This window comes from Cherax quadricarinatus, unplaced genomic scaffold (assembly GCF_038502225.1).
Source record: "Cherax quadricarinatus isolate ZL_2023a unplaced genomic scaffold, ASM3850222v1 Contig363, whole genome shotgun sequence".
NCBI classification, from domain to species: domain Eukaryota; kingdom Metazoa; phylum Arthropoda; class Malacostraca; order Decapoda; family Parastacidae; genus Cherax; species Cherax quadricarinatus.
In genome coordinates this window covers 1-21,195 of record NW_027195389.1, presented here as the reverse complement: position 1 = coordinate 21,195, position 21,195 = coordinate 1, and positions in this window count along the sequence as shown.

Genomic DNA, 21,195 nt, shown 5'->3' with positions numbered 1-21,195 from the left:
TCATCTTTGTCATCCTCCTCTGCATGTTTTCCAGAGCATTTATATCCATTCTGTAATACGGTGACCAGAACTGAGCAGCATAGTCTAAATGAGGCCTAACCAAGGATATATAGAGTTGAAGAACAACCTGAGGACTTCTGTTATTTATACTTCTAGATATGAAGCCAAGAATTCTGTTAGTTTCATTGCGAACACTAATGCACTGTTGTCTTGGTTTTAAGTTACTGCTAACCAGAACTCCTAAATCCTTTTTGCAATCAATAGTATTAAGATCTACATTATTTAGTTCATATGTGGCATGGTTATTTACCTGTCCAACATTTAGAACCTTGCATTTATCAATATTAAACTGCATCTGCCACGTCTCCGAATGACACCAAAATAAGCCGTCCAGGCCTATTTTGGTGTCATCAGCAAATTTGCTTATGTCGCTATTTATTCCCTCATCTATGTCGTTTATGTAAATTGTGAACAACAACAGGCCCAACACTGACCCCTGAGGAACACTGCTTGTGACGTGCCCCCATTCTGATTTCTCCCCATTTATGCAAACTCTCTGCTGTGTATTTACAGTGGTGACATGTACTTAGCTCTGTGAAGACCTGTTTGTGTGCTCTCTGTGAATCTGTACCAGGATGCCCTCTCTTGAGCAACTTTACCAGCAGCTGAGAGAAGAGCTCAGAGTTGCTAAGATGGAGGAGAACAAGAGGATTCGTAGTAATCCTTCTGTTGTGAGTCCCCAGGTTAAGAGGGAAGCTTGGTCAGTGGCCGGGCAACATGGAACCAAGCTGAAGATCAAGAAAACGGTTGGAGAGGCAGAAACAACGAGAACCCAGAAGACTACCTTGGAAACTTCCAACTCATTCTCGGTGCTACCTGACGAATGTGAGTGTTCTACTGGGAATGCCACAACGAGCACCAAAGAAGCATTGGCAGACGTGAGTAAGACATCCCTAGAAACCCCAACGAAGACCATCGAGAACATCTTGACGAATTCTACAAGTGGTGTAATGCTACCTGGCGAATGTGAGTCGACTACTCGGAGCATCACGACGGACGACGCTAACGAAGGTAAAAACATTGTTGTTGTTGGGGATAGCCAGATTAGGTACATGGATAGGGCATTCTGCTTGAAGGATAGGAGTAGGAGGCAGAGAGTGTGTTTTCCTGGGGCTGGGATGAAGGATATTGTTAGCCGTCTGGATGACATCATGAGAGGTAATGGGAGCAATCCTATTATCTGTCTCAGTGCTGGAGGCAACGATGTTGGCAGACGTAGGAGTGAGGACCTGATTAGCAGGTATAGGACAGCAATAGAGATAATTAGGAGGAAGGGTGGGAAACCTGTAATATGTGGCATTTTGCCAAGGAGAGGAGTTGGAAATGAATGGTTGTCCAGAGCAATTGGTGTCAATTGCTGGCTGGACAAATACTGTAAGGAAAATGCGGTAACATTCATTGACAACTGGGACCTCTTCTATGGCAGAAATGACATGTATGCCAGGGATGGGGTTCACTTATCTAGGTGTGGGGTGGGAGCACTGGCCAACGCAGTGGAGGGAGCTATTAGGTCTTTAAACTAGGAATAGTTAGTGGTATGGGTTTTGGCGGGAAAATTGTGAAGTCGCAGGGTAGTAACATGAGTACTAGGAGAACTAGTACTAGGCAAAATGAGGTGGATATTGGAAAGCCAGTGGCACTAATTGACAAGGACAGTAATAGGTTTAGTGGAATAACAGAAAGGAGCAGGAAGGGTAAAGAGAGAGGAGGGTCATTAAATATTTATTACACAAATAGTCGCAGTGCTAGGAATAAGATGGACGAGTTGAGACTAGTTGCTAGTGCAGGTAACATAGATGTATTTGCCATTACTGAGACGTGGTTTAATTCAAAAAGTCGGGACATGCCTACAGAATGTCACATTCAGGGTTTTAAATTGTTCCAAGTAGATAGAAGTATCGGGAAGGGGGGTGGGGTGGCATTGTATGTCCGAGATCGCTTGAACTGTTGCATAAAAACGGGTATTAAGTCTGAAGTAACACATACAGAGTCTGTTTGGATAGAATTTTCAGAGGGGCATGAAAAATTAATTTTAGGTGTGATATACCGTCCCCCAAATTTAGATAGGGACCAAGGGAGACTACTATGGGAGGAAATTGTTAGGGCCACAAGGCACGATAATGTAGTAATACTAGGAGACTTTAACTTTAGTCATATTGATTGGAATTTCTTGACTGGGAATTTAGAATCATACGATTTCTTAGAAGTAGTTCAGGATTGTTTTTTGAAGCAGTTTGTGACAGAACCTACAAGGGGAAATAACCTGCTTGACTTAGTTCTGGCAAACAATGAATCCCTTGTTAATAATTTAGAAGTTTCAGAGGAACTGGGTGCTAGCGACCACAAATCAATTACATTTAGAATTGAATGGAAGTATGATAGTAGGGATAACTCAGTAACAGTCCCAGATTTTCGCTTAGCAGATTACGATGGGCTTAGAGAACACTTATCATCTGTTGACTGGGGTAACGAAGAGAGCTATCAATATGACAGTTTTCTGAACACAATACATGCTGCTCAAAGAACGTTTATCCCTTATAAGGAAATTAGATCAAATAGAAATGACCCAAAATGGATGAATAATAGGCTGAAATATCTACTAGGGCATAAGAAAGGAATTTATAGGCGTATCAAAAGAGGCGAGGGTCATCTTATGAATCAGTATATTGACATTAAGAGGGACATTAAAAAGGGGATAAGAAAAGCTAAAAGGGACTATGAAATTAAAGTTGCTAGGGATTCTAAAACTAACCCAAAAAGTTTTTTCCAGGTATATAGAACAAAAGTCAGAGATAAGATAGGCCCCCTTAAAAATAACTATGGGCATCTTACTGACAAAGAGAATGAAATGTGCTCGATTTTAAATAATTATTTTCTCTCGGTTTTTACACAGGAAGACACTAATAATATTCCGGTAATTAATTTTTATAGTGGATCAGAAGAAGATAAATTATGTAACATCACAGTCACTAGTGAAATGGTTGTGAAGCAGATAGACCGACTGAAGCAAAATAAGTCACCAGGTCCTGATGAGGTTTTTTCAAGGGTTCTTAAGGAATGCAAAATGGAAGTCTGTGAACCATTAACTAATATTTTTAATTTATCTCTTCAAACAGGTGTAGTGTCTGATATGTGGAAGATGGCTAATGTAATTCCTATTTTTAAAACAGGGGACAAGTCGTTACCGTCAAATTACCGCCCAATAAGCCTGACCTCAATTGTAGGCAAATTACTAGAGTCAATTATAGCTGAGATTATAAGAAGCCATCTCGATAAGCATAGCTTGATTAATGATACTCAGCATGGATTCACAAGAGGCCGGTCTTGTCTAACTAATTTATTAACTTTCTTCAGGAAAGCTTTTGAGGCTGTTGACCACGATAAAAATTTGATATTATTTACTTAGATTTTAGTAAGGCATTTGATAGAGTTCCACACCAAAGACTGTTAAAGAAAGTAGCAGCTCACGGCATTGGGGGAAGGGTGCTCTCGTGCATCGAGTCATGGCTCACAGACAGGAAGCAGAGAGTGTCCATAAATGGGGTTAAATCCGAGTGGGGATCAGTAACAAGTGGCGTTCCACAGGGATCAGTCTTGGGCCCGTTGTTGTTTATAATATATATCAATGATCTTGATGAAGGAATTACTAGTGATATGAACAAATTCGCCGATGACACGAAGATAGGTAGGATAATTGATTCAAACGTAGATGTTAGGGAACTTCAGGAGGATTTAGACAAACTCTACTCTTGGTCAGAAAAGTGGCAGATGCAGTTCAATGTAGATAAATGCAAGGTTCTGAAGCTCGGGAGTGTCCATAACCCTAGCACTTATAAGTTAAATAATGTAGAACTTAGCCATACAGATTGCGAAAAGGACTTGGGGGTTATGGTAAGCAGCAACCTTAAACCAAGACAGCAATGCCTAATCGTACGTAATAAGGCAAATAGATTACTGGGATTTATATCAAGAAGTGTAAGCAACAGAAGTCCAGAGGTCATACTGCAGCTTTATACATCATTAGTAAGGCCTCACCTAGATTATGCAGCTCAATTCTGGTCTCCATATTACAGAATGGACATAAAATCGTTAGAAAACATTCAGCGTAGGATGACTAAATTAATACATAGCATTAGAAATCTTCCTTATGAAGAAAGATTGAAGACTCTTAAGTTACATTCACTTGTTAGACGAAGAATGAGGGGAGACCATTAACGAGTGTATTCAATGCGTCCATCCTTACCAGTGTTGTGCCAGAGATGTGGAAGATGGCTAATGTGGTTCCTATATTCAAATCAGGGGATAAGTCCACTCCTTCAAATTACCGTCCAATAAGCCTGACATCTATAGTGGGCAAGTTATTAGAATCAATTATAGCTGACATTATCAGAAGTCACCTTGAAGAGCATAACTTGATAAATGAATCTCAGCATGGATTCACGAGAGGTCGTTCCTGCCTGACAAACTTACTGACGTTCTTCAATAGAACATTTGAGGCAGTTGACAGTGATAAGGAATATGATATTGTTTATTTGGATTTTAGTAAAGCCTTCGACAGAGTACCTCACAAGAGACTCTTAAGAAAAGTGGCAGCTCACGGTATAGGAGGTAAAGTTCTAGCATGGATTGAGGCATGGCTTACCAATAGAAAGCAGAGAGTTACCATTAATGGAGTGAAATCTGAATGGGGATTAGTCACTAGTGGCGTTCCACAAGGATCAGTTTTAGGCCCTCTCTTGTTCATAATTTACATTAATGACCTTGATGAAGGGATTACTAGTGACATGAGTAAGTTTGCTGATGATACAAAGATAGGCCGTATAATTCACTCTGAGGAGGATATCAATGAACTCCAGGACTATTTGAACAAATTAATGTCTTGGTCTGAGAAATGGCAGATGAAGTTTAATGTGGATAAGTGTAAGGTACTTGCCCTTGGTAATGAAAATAACCCTCGAAGCTATAACCTAGGTGAAGTAGAGCTTGGTCATACAGAATGTGAAAAAGACTTGGGAGTCATGGTAAGCAGAAATCTAAAGCCAAGACAGCAGTGCCTCAGTGTGCGCAACAAGGCCAACAGATTACTTGGATTTATCTCAAGAAGTATAAGTAACAGAAGTCCAAAAGTTATTTTACAGTTCTATACATCACTAGTGAGGCCTCATTTAGATTATGCTGCTCAGTTTTGGTCCCCTTACTACAGGATGGACATAGACTCATTAGAGAACATACAGAGAAGAATGACTAAAATGATTTACTGTGTAAGGAACCTCCCGTATGAAGATAGACTTAAAGCCTTAAATCTCCACTCTCTGGAGAGGCGTAGAATGAGGGAGATATTATTGAAGTGTATAAGTGGATGATGGGCATAAACAAGAGAGACATTAATAAAGTACTGAGGGTGTCGAACCAGGTAAGAACAAGGAATAATGGATTTAAGTTGGATAAATTTAGATTTAGAAAGGACATAGGTAAGTACTGGTTTTCTAACAGAGTTGTAGATGCGTGGAACAGTCTTCCCAGTGGGGTGATAGAGGCTAGGACCTTGGGTAGCTTTAAGAAGAGACTGGACAAATATATGAGCGGGAGGGGCTGGGTTTGATTGGTGTTGGGGGGTGCGGGAGTTGTTTCTTGAGTAGCTTTAGGTAGATGTCGTTTTGATAAGGACCTGCCTCGTATGGGCCAGTAGGCCTTCTGCAGTGTTCCTACATTCTTATGTTCTTATGTTCTTAAGTGGAAGATAGGTATTAATAAAGGGGATATTAACAAGGTCTTGAGGATATCTCTCCAAGAGAGAACCCGCAGTAATGGATTTAAATTAGATAAGTTTAGATTTAGAAAGGACATAGGAAAGTATTGGTTTGGAAATAGGATAGTTGATGAGTGGAACAGTCTACCTAGTTGGGTTATTGAGGCTAGGACTTTGGGTATTTTCAAATTTAGGTTGGATAAGTACATGAGTGGGAGGGGTTGGATTTGAGTGGGACTTGCACATCGGAGCTTGTTTCTTGGGTGGCATTGAAAATTGGGTTGGGCAAATGTTTTGTTAGTGGGATGAATTGTAAAGGACCTGCCTAGTATGGGCCAACAGGCCTGCTGCAGTGTTCCTCCTCCGTTCTCACTAGTGAGAACGGCTGGGTTTGAGAAGGACCTGCCCTCCCAAAGCAACCTACGTCTCACCTCCTGGCACTATATAAAGGCCCCATTCTGTCACTTCAACTTCATATTGTTTCAGACAACGGAACAATGCTCTTCTCCAGACTGAGGGACTGACCACCTCAAAACTTTAAGGGTGATGGACTGATTACATCGTCTTCAAGTATCTTCTGCTTCTATCAACCTTTCTGTACTCGACTGAAGAAGCCTACTGTGTAGGCGAAACGTTTCGAAATAAAGATACCTAACTGTTGCATATGTGTCTTACCTGGTTTAAGGTTGCTGCTCACCATAACCCCCAAGTCCTTTTCGCAATCTGTATGGCTAAGTTCTACATCATTTAACTTATAAGTATTAGGGTTATGGGCACTCCCAAGCTTCAGAACCTTGCATTTATCTACATTGAACTGCATCTGCCACTTTTCTGACCAAGAATAGAGTTTGTTTAAATCCTCCTGAAGTTCCATAACATCTACGTTTGAATCAATTATCCTACCTATCTTTGTGTCATCGGCGAATTTGCTCATATCACTAGTAATTCCCTCATCAAGATCATTGATATATATTATAAACAACAACGGGCCCAAGACTGATCCCTGTGGAACGCCACTTGTTACAGATCCCCACTCGGATTTAACCCCATTTATGGACACTCTCTGCTTCCTGTCAGTGAGCCATGACTCGATCCACGAGAGCACTTTTCCCCCAATGCCATGAGCTGCCACTTTCTTTAACAGTCTATGGTGCGGAACTCTATCAAAAGCCTTACTAAAATCTAAGTAAATAATATCAAATTCTTTATTGTGGTCAACAGCCTCAAAAGCTTTACTGAAGAAAGTTAATAAATTAGTTAGACAAGACCGGCCTCTTGTGAATCCATGCTGAGTATCATTAATCAAGCTATGCTTATCGAGATGGCTTCTTATAATCTCAGCTATAATTGACTCTAGTAATTTGCCTACAAGTGAGGTCAGGCTTATTGGGCGGTAATTTGACGGTAACGACTTGTCCCCTGTTTTAAAAATAGGAGTTACATTAGCCATCTTCCACATATCAGACACTACACCTGTTTGAAGAGATAAATTAAAAATATTAGTTAATGGTTCACAGAGTTCCATTTTGCATTCCTTAAGAACCCTTGAAAGAACCTCATCAGGACCCGGCAACTTATTTTGCTTCAGTCTATCTGCTTCACAACCATCTCACTAGTGACTGTGATGTTACATAATTTATCTTCTTCTAGCCCACTGTAAAAATTAATTACTGGAATATTGTTAGTGTCTTCCTGTGAAAAAAACTGAGAGCAAATAATTATTTAAAATCAAGCACATTTCATTCTCTTTGTCAGTAAGGTGCCCATAGTTATTTTTAAGGGGACCTATCTTATCTCTAACTTTTGTTCTATAGACCTGGAAAAAACTTTTTGGGTTAGCTTTAGAATCCCTAGCAACTTTAATTTCATAGTCCCTTTTAACTTTTCTTATCCCTTTTTAATGTCCCTCTTAATGTCAATATACTGATTCATAAGATGACCCTCACCTCTTTTGATACGCCTATAAATTCCTTTCTTATGCCCTAGTAGATATTTGAGCCTATTTTTCATCCATTTTGGGTCATTTCTATTTGATCTAATTTCTTTATATGGGATAAACGCTCTTTGAGCAGCATGTATAGTGTTCAGAAAACTGTCATATTGATAGCTCTCTTCGTTACCCCAGTCAACAGATGATAAGTGTTCTCTAAGCCCATCGTAATCTGCTAAGCGAAAATCTAGGACTGTTACTGAGTTATCACTACTATCGTACTTCCATTCAATGCTAAATGTAATTGATTTGTGGTCGCTAGCACCCAGTTCCTCTGAAATTTCTAAATTATTAACAAGGGATTCATTGTTTGCCATAACTAAGTCAAGCAGGTTATTTCCCCTTGTAGGTTCTGTCACAAACTGCTTCAAAAAACAATCCTGAAATACTTCTAAGAAGTCGTTTGATTCTAAATTCCCAGTCAAGAAATTCCAATCAACATGACTGAAGTTAGTCTCCTAGAATTACTACATTATCGTGCATTGTGGCCTTAACAATTTCCTTCCATAGTAGTTTCCCTTGGTCCCTATCTAAGTTTGGGGGACGGTATATCACTCCTAAAATCAGTTTTTCATGCCCCTCTGAAAATTCTATCCAAACAGACTCTGTATGTGTTACTTCAGACTTAATACCCGTTTTTATGGAACAGTTCAAGCGATCTCGGACATACAATGCCACCCCACCCCCCCCCTCCCAATACTTCTATCTTCTTGGAACAATTTAAAACCCTGAATATGACATTCCGCAGGCATGTCCCGACTTTTTGAATTTAACCACGTCTCAGTTAAGGCAAATACATCAATGTTACCTACACTAGCAACTAATCTCAACTCGTCCATCTTATTCCTAGCACTACGGCAATTAGCATAATAAACACTGAAAGACTCTCCTTTCTCTTTACCCTTCCTGCTCATTTCTATTTTTCTACTAAACCTATTACTGTCCTTATCACCCAAGGTCCCTGGTTTTTCAATATCTATCTCGTTCTTATTATAATTAGTTTCCCTAGAACTCGTAATATTACTACACTGGCACTTCACTGTTTTCCTGCCAAAACCCATACCACTAACTATTCCTAGTTTAAAGTCCTAACTGCTCCCTCCACTGCAGTTGCCAGTGCTCCCACCCCACACCTAGATAAGTGAACCCCATCCCTAGCATACATGTCATTTCTGCCATAGAAGAGGTCCCAGTTGTCAATGAATGTTACCGCATTTTCCTTACAGTATTTGTCCAGCCAGCAATTGACACCAATTGCCCTGGACAACCATTCATTTCCAACTCCCCTCCTTGGCAAAATACCACATATGAGAGGGTTCCCACCCTTACTTCTAATTATTTCTATTGCTGACCTATACCTGCTAATCAGGTCCTCACTCCTACGTCTGCCAACATCGTTGCCTCCAGCACTGAGACAGATAATAGGATTGCTCCCATTACCTCTCATGATGTCATCCAGACGGCTAACAATATCCTCCATCCCAGCCCCAGGAAAGCAAACTCTCTGTCTCCTACTCCTGTCCTTCAAGCAGAACGCCCTCTCCATATACCTAACTTGGCTATCCCCAACAACAACAATATTCGTACCTTCCTTAATGTCTTTCGTCGTGACGTTCCCAGTAGTCGACTCACATTCGTCGGGTAGCACTGAGAATGTATTGGATGTTTCCACAACAGTTTCCACGGCAGTCTCTTTCTTCTTCATCGTTTCTACCTTTCCATTCGTCTTCTTGATCGTCAACTTCTTTCCCTGCTGTCCAGCCACTGACCAGTTTCCCTTCTTGACCTGAGGACTCAAAACAGGAGGACTACTCCGAATCTTTTTGTTTTCCTCGGTCAGTCGCCGAATTTCCATATTCGCCATCCTCAATTTTTCCTTAAGCTGTTGGTAAAGTTGCTCGATGGAGGGCATCTTACTTCAAATCTAGAGAGCGCGCAAACAGGTCTTCACAGAGCCAAGTACACGTTAACACGTTGTTAGCCATGCCTCTACCCAGGAAAAAATTTCTCCTCCTATTCCCTGTGCCTTACGTTTCCTCAATAGCCTCTGGTGTGGAACTCTATCGAAAGCCTTACTGAAGTCCATATACACAATATCATATTCATTACCATGATCTACCTCCTCAAACACCTTAGTGAAAAAAGTTAGTAAATTCATAAGACAGGAATTCCCCTTTGTAAAACCGTGTTGAGATTCATTAATCAATCTGTGCCTGTCAAGATGGCTACGAATTGCTTCGGCAATTATTGATTCCATAAATTTTCCCACTATGGAGGTAAGGCTTATTGGTCTATAGTTCGAAGTCAAGGACCTGTCACCTGCCTTGTAAATAGGTATTACATTTGCCATTTTCCACTTATCAGGCACTATGCCAGTTTGTAGTGATATGTTAAAAAGTTTAGCCAAAGGTATGCTAAGTTCCTCTTTACATTCCTTTAACACCCTTGTAAACAGTTCATCAGGGTCTGGGGATTTGTTAGGTTTTAGTTTCTCTATTTGTCTGAGGACCATGTCACTAGTTACCACAATCATACATAGTTTATTATCATCCTGTTCTACATAATCCATTAATTCAGGAATATCGCTAGTATTTTCCTGGGTGAAAACTGAGAGGAAGTAGGTATTTAGAATTTCACACATATCCTTATCACTGTCAGTGATCTGACCAGAGTTACTCTTAAGTGGGCCATTCTTGTCCCTAATCTTACTTCTGTATACCTGAAAAAATCCTTTAGGGTTAATCTTTGAATCCCTTGCGACCTTAGCCTCATAATCCCTTTTTTTTTTTATTCATTTCTTTATTTCTCTCTTTAATTGAATATACTGATTTCTTAACTGCCCATCCCCTCTTTTGATATGCCTATATATGCCTACTCGAAACAAAAGTTGTCTGGGCAGCTAGAACTATGCTCTGAAAAACGTCTTATTGGCAACTAAGATCACCTACCTGACCCACAGTCAGGATATCCCAATTTTGTCCACCCAGGTAATTTTTCAGTCCCATGAAGTCGACCAAGCGAAAATTTGGGACAGAGATTTGATTGCAGTTATCTGGGTAATTCTATGATATATTAAAACTAAGTGATTTGTGATCACTTTCCCCAAGTTCATCATTAACCTCAAGATTATTAATTAGTGAATCTTTGTTGGCAAGAACCAAGTCAAGCAGATTGTTTCCTCTAGTTGGTTCTGTCACAACCTGTTCTAAAAAGCAATCCTGAACCGTATCAAGAAAGTCACTAGACTCAAGATTTCCTGTCATATTGTTCCAATCAATTTGTCTGAAGTTAAAATCTCCCATTATAACAACATTTTCATATCTAGATGCCTTATGAATTTCGTCCCATAACAGCTTACTGCCCTCCCTATCAAGGTTTAGGGGCCTATAAATCACACCCAAAGTTAATTTGTCATGTCCCTCGAGAAACTGTAGCCAAACAGATTCTGTGTTCGATGTTTCTAATCTTATATCATGTCTAAGACAACAATTTAAATTTTCTCTGACGTACATCGCCACCCCACCACCCTTCCTGTTGACCCTGTCAGTGTGGAATAGTTTATAACCCTGTATGTTGCATTCAGAAGGCATTTCTCTATCTTTCAGGTTGAACCAGGTCTCTGTTATACCAATAATGTCTATATTACCTACACTTGCAAGTAATCTTAGCTCATCTATCTTATTTCTTAGACTCCTATTATTTATATAGTAAACTTTAAGGGAGCTAGTCACTCGTTGCCCTCTGCTATCCCTCTTTGCTTGTTGATCAATTGATTTGCCATTACTAGCAACTTTATTTTGAATAATGACTTTTAAACATATCCCTGAGGTATCCCGGTAATAAATGCTGTTTTTAACCCTAATGCTGCAGCCTGATTGTTTCCCACAAACACCCATACCTCTATAATCTATCAGATTAAATTCCTAGACAAGTCATCAATTACCCTCTCAATTGAATTGGCTAATGCAACCACTCCATTCCCAGAGAGATGAACCCCATCCCTGGAATACATATCACATTCGTCAAAGAATAGGTCCCAGTTACCAATGAATGGGATTGCAAGTTCATTGCAGTACCTGTCTAGCCAGCAATTTATACCAATTGCCCTAGACATCCATTCATTGCCCACTCCCTTTCTAGGCAAGATGCTACATATAACTGGGATCCCTCCCTTAGACCTAACTACTTCTATGGCTGACCTGTACTTATCCAGCAGCTCCTCTCTCCTGCCCTTCCCAATGTCATTACCCCCAGCACTAAGACAGATAATGGGCTTGATCCCATTACCTGCCATAATATTATCCAACCTGCTGACTATGTCACCAACACCAGCTACAGGAAGGCACACTCTCTGTCTGACCTTTCTGTCTCTGTTACAAAATGCACGGTCCATATATCTTACTTGAGAATCGCCTACTATTAAAATATTCTTACCTTGATTAGCAGGGGAATCAATGGTACCTCCAACCTCACTAACCACTGAAGTACACTCATCTTGGAGAACAGCGAATCGATTTCCTACCTTCACATCTTCTCTGTTAACTCTCCTCATCTTCCTTCTTCGTGAACTGTGAACCACTTGCCACTTAGAGCGGCTGCCACTATCACTGCTGGTGCCCATTCCTTCCTTACCAGCTAAATCCTTCTCACACTCACTCCCGAGCTCATCTATGCGAAGCTTCAGCCTCCTATTTTCCTCCTGAAGAAGTAGAATCTCCTTCCTCAACACTTGAACCTGAGATTCTAAAACACTACAACAAGCCATGGTGCTTGTTAACAGCCCACGCTAACTCCCAAGAGCTTAGGCAGGTAGGACCGAAGGTGACCACTGACCTCAGTGTACTGACCTTCAGCAGAAGTTTGTGGTTATAAGATATGGGGTGTGGGAGTGGATGAGATGCTATAAACAAAATTTGCTGAGAATAAGGAAAAGTTTTTGAGTGAGATTAATAAGTTCAGAAAGGCGAGGGAACGAATGGATTTGATGGTTAAAAATAGGAGAGTTATTAGAGGGAGCGTTGAAGGTATCAGGAAGATGGAGAGAATATTTTGAGGAATTGTTAAATGTTGATGAAGATAGAGAATCTGCAATTTCGTGCATTGGGCAGGGAGGTAAGTCGTCTTGTAGGAGTGAGGAAGAGCCATTTGTGAGTGTGAGAGAGATGTTAGGCAGTGGGTATAATGAAAGGGGGTAAAGCAGCTGGGATTGATGAGATGAAGACAGAAATATTAAAAGGTGGTGATATAGTTTTCGAATGGTTGGTGCTTTTATTTTACAAATGGAAGAGGGGAGTGACAGACAGCATGCATAGTTCCTTTGTATAAAGGGAAATGGGACAAACAAGAGTAAAAATTATAGGGGAATAAACCTGTTGAATATACGTACATGGAAAAGTGTATGGCAGATTTATTGTTGAAAGAATTAAGAGTAAGAGGGTAGGATTGCAGATAAACAAGGTTTTAGGAAGTGTAGAAGGTATGCAGTACAAGTATTTACAGTGAAGCATATAAGTGAACATCACTTAGATAGGGCCGGGGAAAAAGGTTTTCGTTGCATTCATGGATTTGGAGAAGGCGTATGATAGGATGGACAAGAAGTAATGTGGCAGATGTTGCAAATGTATTATGCAGGGTATTGTAGAAAATATATGTATAAAAACGGTCCGTATATAATACCAGTTTACGGGATTTGTCCTGAATCCAGACACATATTAGTTTTGAAGAGTAGCCAGGACAAGAACAAGAGTGGTGTGTTTTTGAGTCAGTATGAGACGAGCGGCAGCTGCAACAAGACGTCATGGTTTGGTGTTTGTGTAAGTGGGGGGGGGGTTGATTTTGGGTAAGTTTATGCCAAAGACTGCTTTAATGTTTTTGTATTTACTCTCTTGATATTGCTGTAAGGCCCTAGTATGAGGAGAGGCCTGTTTACGTTTTGGGAGAGTATTTGTGCAGTGTTTTGCCTGCAAGCTAAGAGGCCGGCAGAATGGGAAAGGGAAGGTCATGGAGCCTCCCTGTTTATGTTTATTTGTTTTTAACACTAGTATACTGGTGTACCACACAGAAGCGTTCTTCTCTGTGGTACACCTTTTCCATTTAAACATGAACGACCTTCCAAGCATATATCAACAACTTACGGCAATTCTCTTTTCTGACGACACGACTTTTGTCATCTCTCACACTAATCTAGCCTCACTCAATACTATTATTAATGAAGAGCTCGCAAAAATAGCAACCTAGAGGACTGTCAATGAATTTACACTGAATATAGACAAAACCTTACATTATATTTGGGAGTAGAGCAAGTGAGGTCCAATTAAACATTATGCTTCAATAACATCCTTATTGCTAAACATAAAGAGAGAAAAATCCTGGGTCTACACCTTGACAGCAACCTGAAATTCAACACCCATATCCAGCACATAACATAAAATCACTGACCTCATCGCTCTAGGGCCGTGAGGTCGTGCTACGCCTTGCTCCTGCATTCGTCACTCAACCTTGGTGGAGGACAGACATTGGTGGTCCTGTTGGTAGCACTGAGTGAGTTTCACAAAATGGCGCAGGCTATCAGGCGGAGAATCAACACTGGGTGTATTGAGGTGTTGAAAGAATGGTTTATCAAACCAATGCTTCTGTTATGCTGCCTGCCATACTACGAGATACCTACTGCATCAACAACGACGATCTGTATGGTATTGCCTTAAAAGGAGCTACAAGGATCTTTGTGAAATTCGTGACGGCTGTGACATATACAAGATGGTGGAAAAATACCAAGACGTGTGTATGAAGGTTAATCCTGGTTTAGAAGTACGACTGAGGGACGTATCCAAGTATTATACTTAGGTAAAGTTACGGAATGTCCTATTTGAAGCGGATGAAGAAGATATAAAAGCAACATTCAATGAGTATGGTGTTATACATCAGGCATCAGTTAGAAGGTGGTCTGATGGTATGTATGCTGGACTGCGTGAGGGCTCCTTTACCCTCAAAATGTCATTGCGCAAATCTATACCATCATATGTGACACTGAGTGACTTTAGAACTCAGGTATATGTAACATATGCTGGGCAAAGACGAAGCTGTAGACTGTGTGGAGCCTTTGATCATATGGCAGTAATGTGTCCTCGTCGATCGACACCTGAGAAACATGGAGAGAAGAAAGGAGTGGGGAAGGAGAGAGAGGTGACGACCCAAGTCTACAGGGAAGCATCTTCAAGATCATAGAACATGGAGTGAAATCGTGGAGGACAATCCGGAAGAATGTGCAACATTACCGGAGGTCTCTCAGGTTATTGAGAATATGTGTATGGAGGATGAGGTGAGATGAGTGGAATTGGGTAGTCAAGTTACGGCTACAATAGACACTGTTATACAAGAATTCTTGGATAATCAGAATGAGGACGGGACACTAAGTATTGTGTCGGATGGGAACCTTATAGGTGAGGGTGGAATTCAAGAGGTGGGCAATGTGGGTGATGGGGATATGCAGTCAAAGAGGATTAGTGAGGTTGTGGTTGAAGTCCACAATGTGGAATGTGAAGATGAGGGAATGCACATAGCTGAGGCATCACGCAAGAGAGAGGCAGGGGCTTCTGATAGTGATGATGTCCTCACACCAGCGCATAGATCTGGTAAGAAACTCTCAGTGGATGTGCCAAAAAAAGTAACAGGGGGGGAAGGGGCAGAGGAAAGGTGAGGAAAAGAAAGGACATTATGAAAAGAATGTTCTGCAAAAACGTAAGGAAACGCAAGGATATCGGTCGATTGGTAAGCCCCCCATAGCATTTTTAAGTGTCTAACATTAAATGTTAATGGCCTAAAGGCTGATGTAAAGCGTAAGATCTTTAGTGATTTTTTAAAGAGACTTGGCATACAAGTAATATTTTTACAAGAGCATAATTTTAGGTATGGAAGGGATTTGTTGGTAGGTGGATAAAAAGTTTATGCTGGGTATACTGGGAAGCTTAAGGGAGGTGCTGCTGTTTTAATAGCTGAGACCAGTCCTTTCCAATTGTTACATTGGGAAGAAGGGGGAGATGGGAGAGTAGCGAGGGTGGATGGGACATGGGGTGGGGTACGTGTGTGTTTTGTGAGTGTATACATGCCGGCGGACAGTAATAGACGTGTTAAAGAGGATTTTGTATGGGACACACTAATTTATCATATGCGGGGTTTACCCGTTTATTCATTATTTGGAGGGGATTGGAATAGTGTGATACGTAGAAAAGATGTGGAGCCGAGGGGTGCAGGGTGTGTTTTGGGGGTCCTACGGGATGTTTAAGGGGGAGCAGGCTTAGCGGATGTAGTGAGGGGGGAGGGGGTGGAATGTGGAGCATACTTATGTGAGGAGAGGATATGCGGCACGACTAGATCGTATTTATGCTTCTCCCGGGTTACAGGTTGCTAATACAGAAACTATAAACGTTGTGTTTTCAGATCATAGAGGAGTGGTCGTGGATGTGGGATGGGGAGGTTTACCAAAGCATTACATGTGTTATTGGAAACTTAATGTGAGACTGTTAGATGAGCTGGAGGATGGTGATAGTTTTGTTGAGTGGTGGACAAATGAGTGGACCAAGGGGAGAAAAGGTGATATACTACGGTGGTGGGAGGAATATGCTAAACCAGGAATCAAAAATTTTTATATGAGGAAAGGAAAGGAGGTAAGTCAATGGAAATATGACTTACAGAGATATTTGGAAGGACAGTTGAAACAGTGCTATGAAGGTTTCAGTGGGGTTTATCCAGTACAAGAGATTGAGGGCATCAAAGCGCAATTGATGGAAATGCAGAATGCAAGATTTGATGGTGAGAGATTGAGAGGTGGATTGGAAGATGTTTTATGGGGAGATAAGCCATCCACCTGTGTATTGCGGCGATTAAAGACACGACAGAGGACAATGACTATGATGAAGTTGGACGTACAAACGGATGTGGGAGGGTATACGATGGGACAGAGGTTAGTAACTACGGTAAGTATGAGTGGTTATGCTGATAAGTGGTTTGAGATATATATGAGAGGGGGAAACAGGAAGATAGGAGATCTGAAGATTTTAGAGAAGGGGATACAGAGAAAACTAGAGTCAGCAGATTGAACGATGATAGAAGGGCCTATAGATGAAGAGGAAGTGTGGACGGCTTTAAAAGAGATGAGTGTCGGGAAAGCACCTGGGATAGATGGAATCCCAAATGAATTTTATTTGAGCAACTGGGATGTCATGAAGGAATTCTTGGTGCAATTGGTGAATGTGATGAAGGATAAGAGAAGCATGAGTCTAACACAAAGGACAGGTGTAGCAGTTATGGTTCAAAAGGGGGAAGTACAGAATAGCATCCTAGATTATAGAGGTTTATCATTAATGTGCGGGAATTATAAATTGTTTGCCAAGGTTTTAGGTAATAGGTTGCGTAAAGTAATTGGGAAGGTTATAGATATAGGACAGATGGGTGTGCCAGGGCGAACAATGTTTAGTGGGCATGGGAGGATAAAGGGTTATATAGAGGAGGTGTTCTTGCTTTGGATTGGAAGGCGGCTTATGATTGTGTAGAGAGAGAGACATTATGGATGATTATGAGGAGGATGGGTTTCGGTGAGGAAATTGTGCAGTGGGCGGAAACTTTATATAGAGGTGCAGAAATACGAGTGCAAATAAATGGAAGGGTGGGGAAGATGGTTAGTATGGGTAGGGGGCTGAGGCGGGGATGCCCCATGTCTCAGATCCTATTTGCATGTCTGCAAGACCCATTATATAGGTTGATAAATGTAGGAGTAAGTGAGAGGGGCGTAAAACTTAGGGGTGCTACGGGTATAGTTGGTTATGTTGATGGCACGACAGTTTTAGCGGGGGGAGAGGAGGGGTTAAAGAATGTATGCAGAATTGTTGAAATATTTAGTTGAGCAACAGGTATGAGTGTTAATAGTGAAAAGTCGAAATTACTGGAGGATGGGTCATGGGTGGGAGGGGAACTGGGAAAAAAGTATGGATGGCAGGTAGTAGAGCAGATAAAAACTTGTGGAGTATTGTACAGAGGGGCAGCGCAGGGGGCTAGAGAGGCAAATTCTAAAAGAGTAGTGCAAAGGGTATTGCTTAGGTTAGGGGGAATAAGAACGAGTGGTTTGACTATACAACAGAGAGTCATTGTAGTTAATACACTCATTTATCCTAAATTGTGGCACGTGGCTGTGGTGTACCCATTGATGGCGAAAGATGAGCGGCAAGTGCAAAGGAAAGTTCTGAATTTTATATGGGGATATGGTTGTCATTGGCTGAGGCAAACGGTTGTAATGACACCGCTGGCAAAGGGGGGTTTAGGTTTAATTCCTTTGGGTAGCAGACTGAAGAGCATGTACGTGAAGCATTGTTATCTGAGACTGGGTGGGGAACGTGGTGTCAGAGTGAGGGATGTGATGGAAGATGTGAGGCGGTGGTGGGGGGGTAGGAACTTAGAGGAGTGTATGAGTATGTTGAGATACTTATTACAAGTAAGAAATCTGGGAAATGTAATGGCGTGTGTTTTGGGGAGGTTGGTAAGGTGTCAAGAGGTGTTGGAAGGGGAGACTGTTTTTCCATTATATAATTGGTCACGAATCTGGGGAGACTTCAGTAAGTTACGGTTGAAGTCAAGGGTGAGGGAAACTATGTATAGGTTTTTACATGGGATTTTGCCAACTAAAGTACGACTGTATCAGATGGGAATTTTGCAGTCTCAATATTGCGTTTTGTGTGGGGGGAGGATACAGCATATCATGCGGTGTATTTCTGTGAGCATATCGAGAGGGCACGTCTATGGTTTCGCAGTCTTGGATATGGTGGGTGGGAGTGGGTTAGTGGTATTAAGGGCACTGAGTTTGGATATAGAGGGAGTGGGAGGAGGGCCGTCATGTATTTAATGGTAGATTATGTCTATATATCGTGGGCGATGAGGGAGGTGGGGGAGGTGGGGGAGGTGAGGGAGGTGGGGGAGGTGGGGGAGGTGAGGGAGGTGGGGGGGTGGGGGAGGTGGGGGGGAGGAACGAACAAGGGCTTTAGCAGGACATTTCTATAAAACAAAGTGTATAAATGAGGTAGTGTATGGACGTAGATGGGCTATAGATTTTCCAGCATCGTATAGAGGTATGACTGTGAGAGGGTTGCGCAATTTAGTGTTGTAATGGTTGGGTGGACTGGTCTCTGTATAAGGGGGGGGGAGAATGAATTACATTCGTCGCATGGGGATGCGACGAATATATAAATGATTTTTAGTTAGTCATAATACTAAGTTCAATCTTATGATCTTTTTTCTAAATATTATTTGTCATGTTGGCATCATCTACGATTCTTATACTAAAGAAGATTTTTTTTTTTTTCAACGAGATACTATGATTAAGATTTAAATCATGTTGGTTATTCGTTTCTGTGTTCAGTGAACAATGGTATGATCTGGGGTGACGGGGGGGGGGGGTTGCCTGGTTACCTGGAGGTTATTCCGGGGATCAACGCCCCCGCGGCCCGGTCCATGACCAGACCTCCCGATGGATCAGGGCCTGATCAACTAGGCTGTTACTGCTGGCCGCACGCAGTCCGACGTACGAGCCACAGCCCGGCTGATCCGGCACAGACTTTAGGTATCTGTCCAGCTCTCTCTTGAAGGCAGCCAGGGGTTTATTGGCAATTCCCCTAATGCTTGATGGGAGGCTGTTGAACAGTTTTGGGCCCCGGACACTTATGGTGTTTTCTCTTAAGTGTACCAATGGCGCCCCTACTTTTTATTGGCGGCATTTTGCATCGCCTGCCCAGTCTTTTACTTTCGTAGGGAGTGATTTCTGTGTGCAGATTTGGGGGTTGTAGGGGTACTGTGTTCAGTGAACAATGGTATGATCTGGGGTGACGGAGGAGGGGGGTTGTGGGGGTACTGTGTTCAGTGAACAATGGCATGATCTGGGGTGACGGGGGGGTTGTGGGTGTAATGTGTTCAGTGAACAATGGTATGATCTGGGGTGACGGCGGCGGGGGGTTGTGGGGGTACTGTGTTCAGTGAACAATGGTATGATCTGGGGTGACGGGGGTGTTGTGGGGGTACTGTGTTCAGTGAACAATGGTATGATCTGGGGTGGTGGGAGGAGGGGTTGTGGGGGTACTGTGTTCAGTGAACAATGGTATGATCTGGGGTGGTGGGAAGGGGGGTTGTGGGGGTACTGTGTTCAGTGAACAATGGTATGATCTGGGGTGGTGGGAGGAGGGGTTGTGGGGGTACTGTGTTCAGTGAACAATGGTATGATGTGGGGTGACGGGGGGGGTTGTGGGAGTACTGTGTTCAGTGAACATTGGTATGATCTGGGGTGGGGGGAGGAGGGGTTGTGGGGGTACTGTGTTCAGTGAACAATGGTATGATGTGGGGTGGCGGGGGGGGGTTGTGGGGGTACTGTGTTCAGTGAACAATGGTATGATCTGGGGTGACGGGGTGGGGGGGTTGTGGGGGTACTGTGTTCAGTGAACAATATATGATCTGGGGTGACGGCGGGGAGGGGTTGTGGGGGCACTGTGTTCAGTGAACAATATATGATCTGGGGTGGAGGGAGGGAGGGTTGTGAGGGTACTGTGTTCAGTGAACAATGGTATGATCTGGGGTGGTGGGAGGGGGGGGTTGTGGGGGTACTGTGTTCAGTGAACAATGGTATGATGTGGGGTGGCGGGGGGGGTTGTGGGGGTACTGTGTTCAGTGAACAATGGTATGATCTGGGGTGACGTGGGGGGATGTGGGGGGACTGTGTTCAGTGAACAATGGTATGATCGGGGGTGACGGGGGGGGTGGTGGGGGTACTGTGTTCAGTGAACAATGGTATGATCTGGGGTGGTGGGAGGGGGGGTTGTCGGGGTACTGTGTTCAGTGAACAATGGTATGATGTGGGGTGACGGGGGGATTGTGGGTGTACTGTGTTCAGTGAACAATGGTATGATCTGGGGTGACGGGGGGTTGTGGGGGTACTGTGTTCAGTGAACAATGGTATGATCTGGGGTGGTGGGAGTGGGGGTTGTGGGGGTACTGTGTTCAGTGAACAATGGTATGATGTGGGGTGGCGGGGGGGGTTGTGGGTGTACTGTGTTCAGTGAACAATGGTATGATCTGGGGTGACGGGGGGGGTTGTGGGTGTACTGTGTTCAGTGAACAATGGTATGATCTGGGGTGAGGGGGGGTTGTGGGGGTACTGTGTTCAGTGAACAATGGTATGATCTGGGGTGGTGGGAGGGGGGGGGTTGTGGGGGTACTGTGTTCAGTGAACAATGGTATGATCTGGGGTGGTGGGAGGAGGGGTTGGGGGGTTACTGTGTTCAGTGAACAATGGTATGATCTGGGGTGGTGGGAGGGGGGGTTGTGGGGGTACTGTGTTCAGTGAACAATGATATGATCTGGGGTG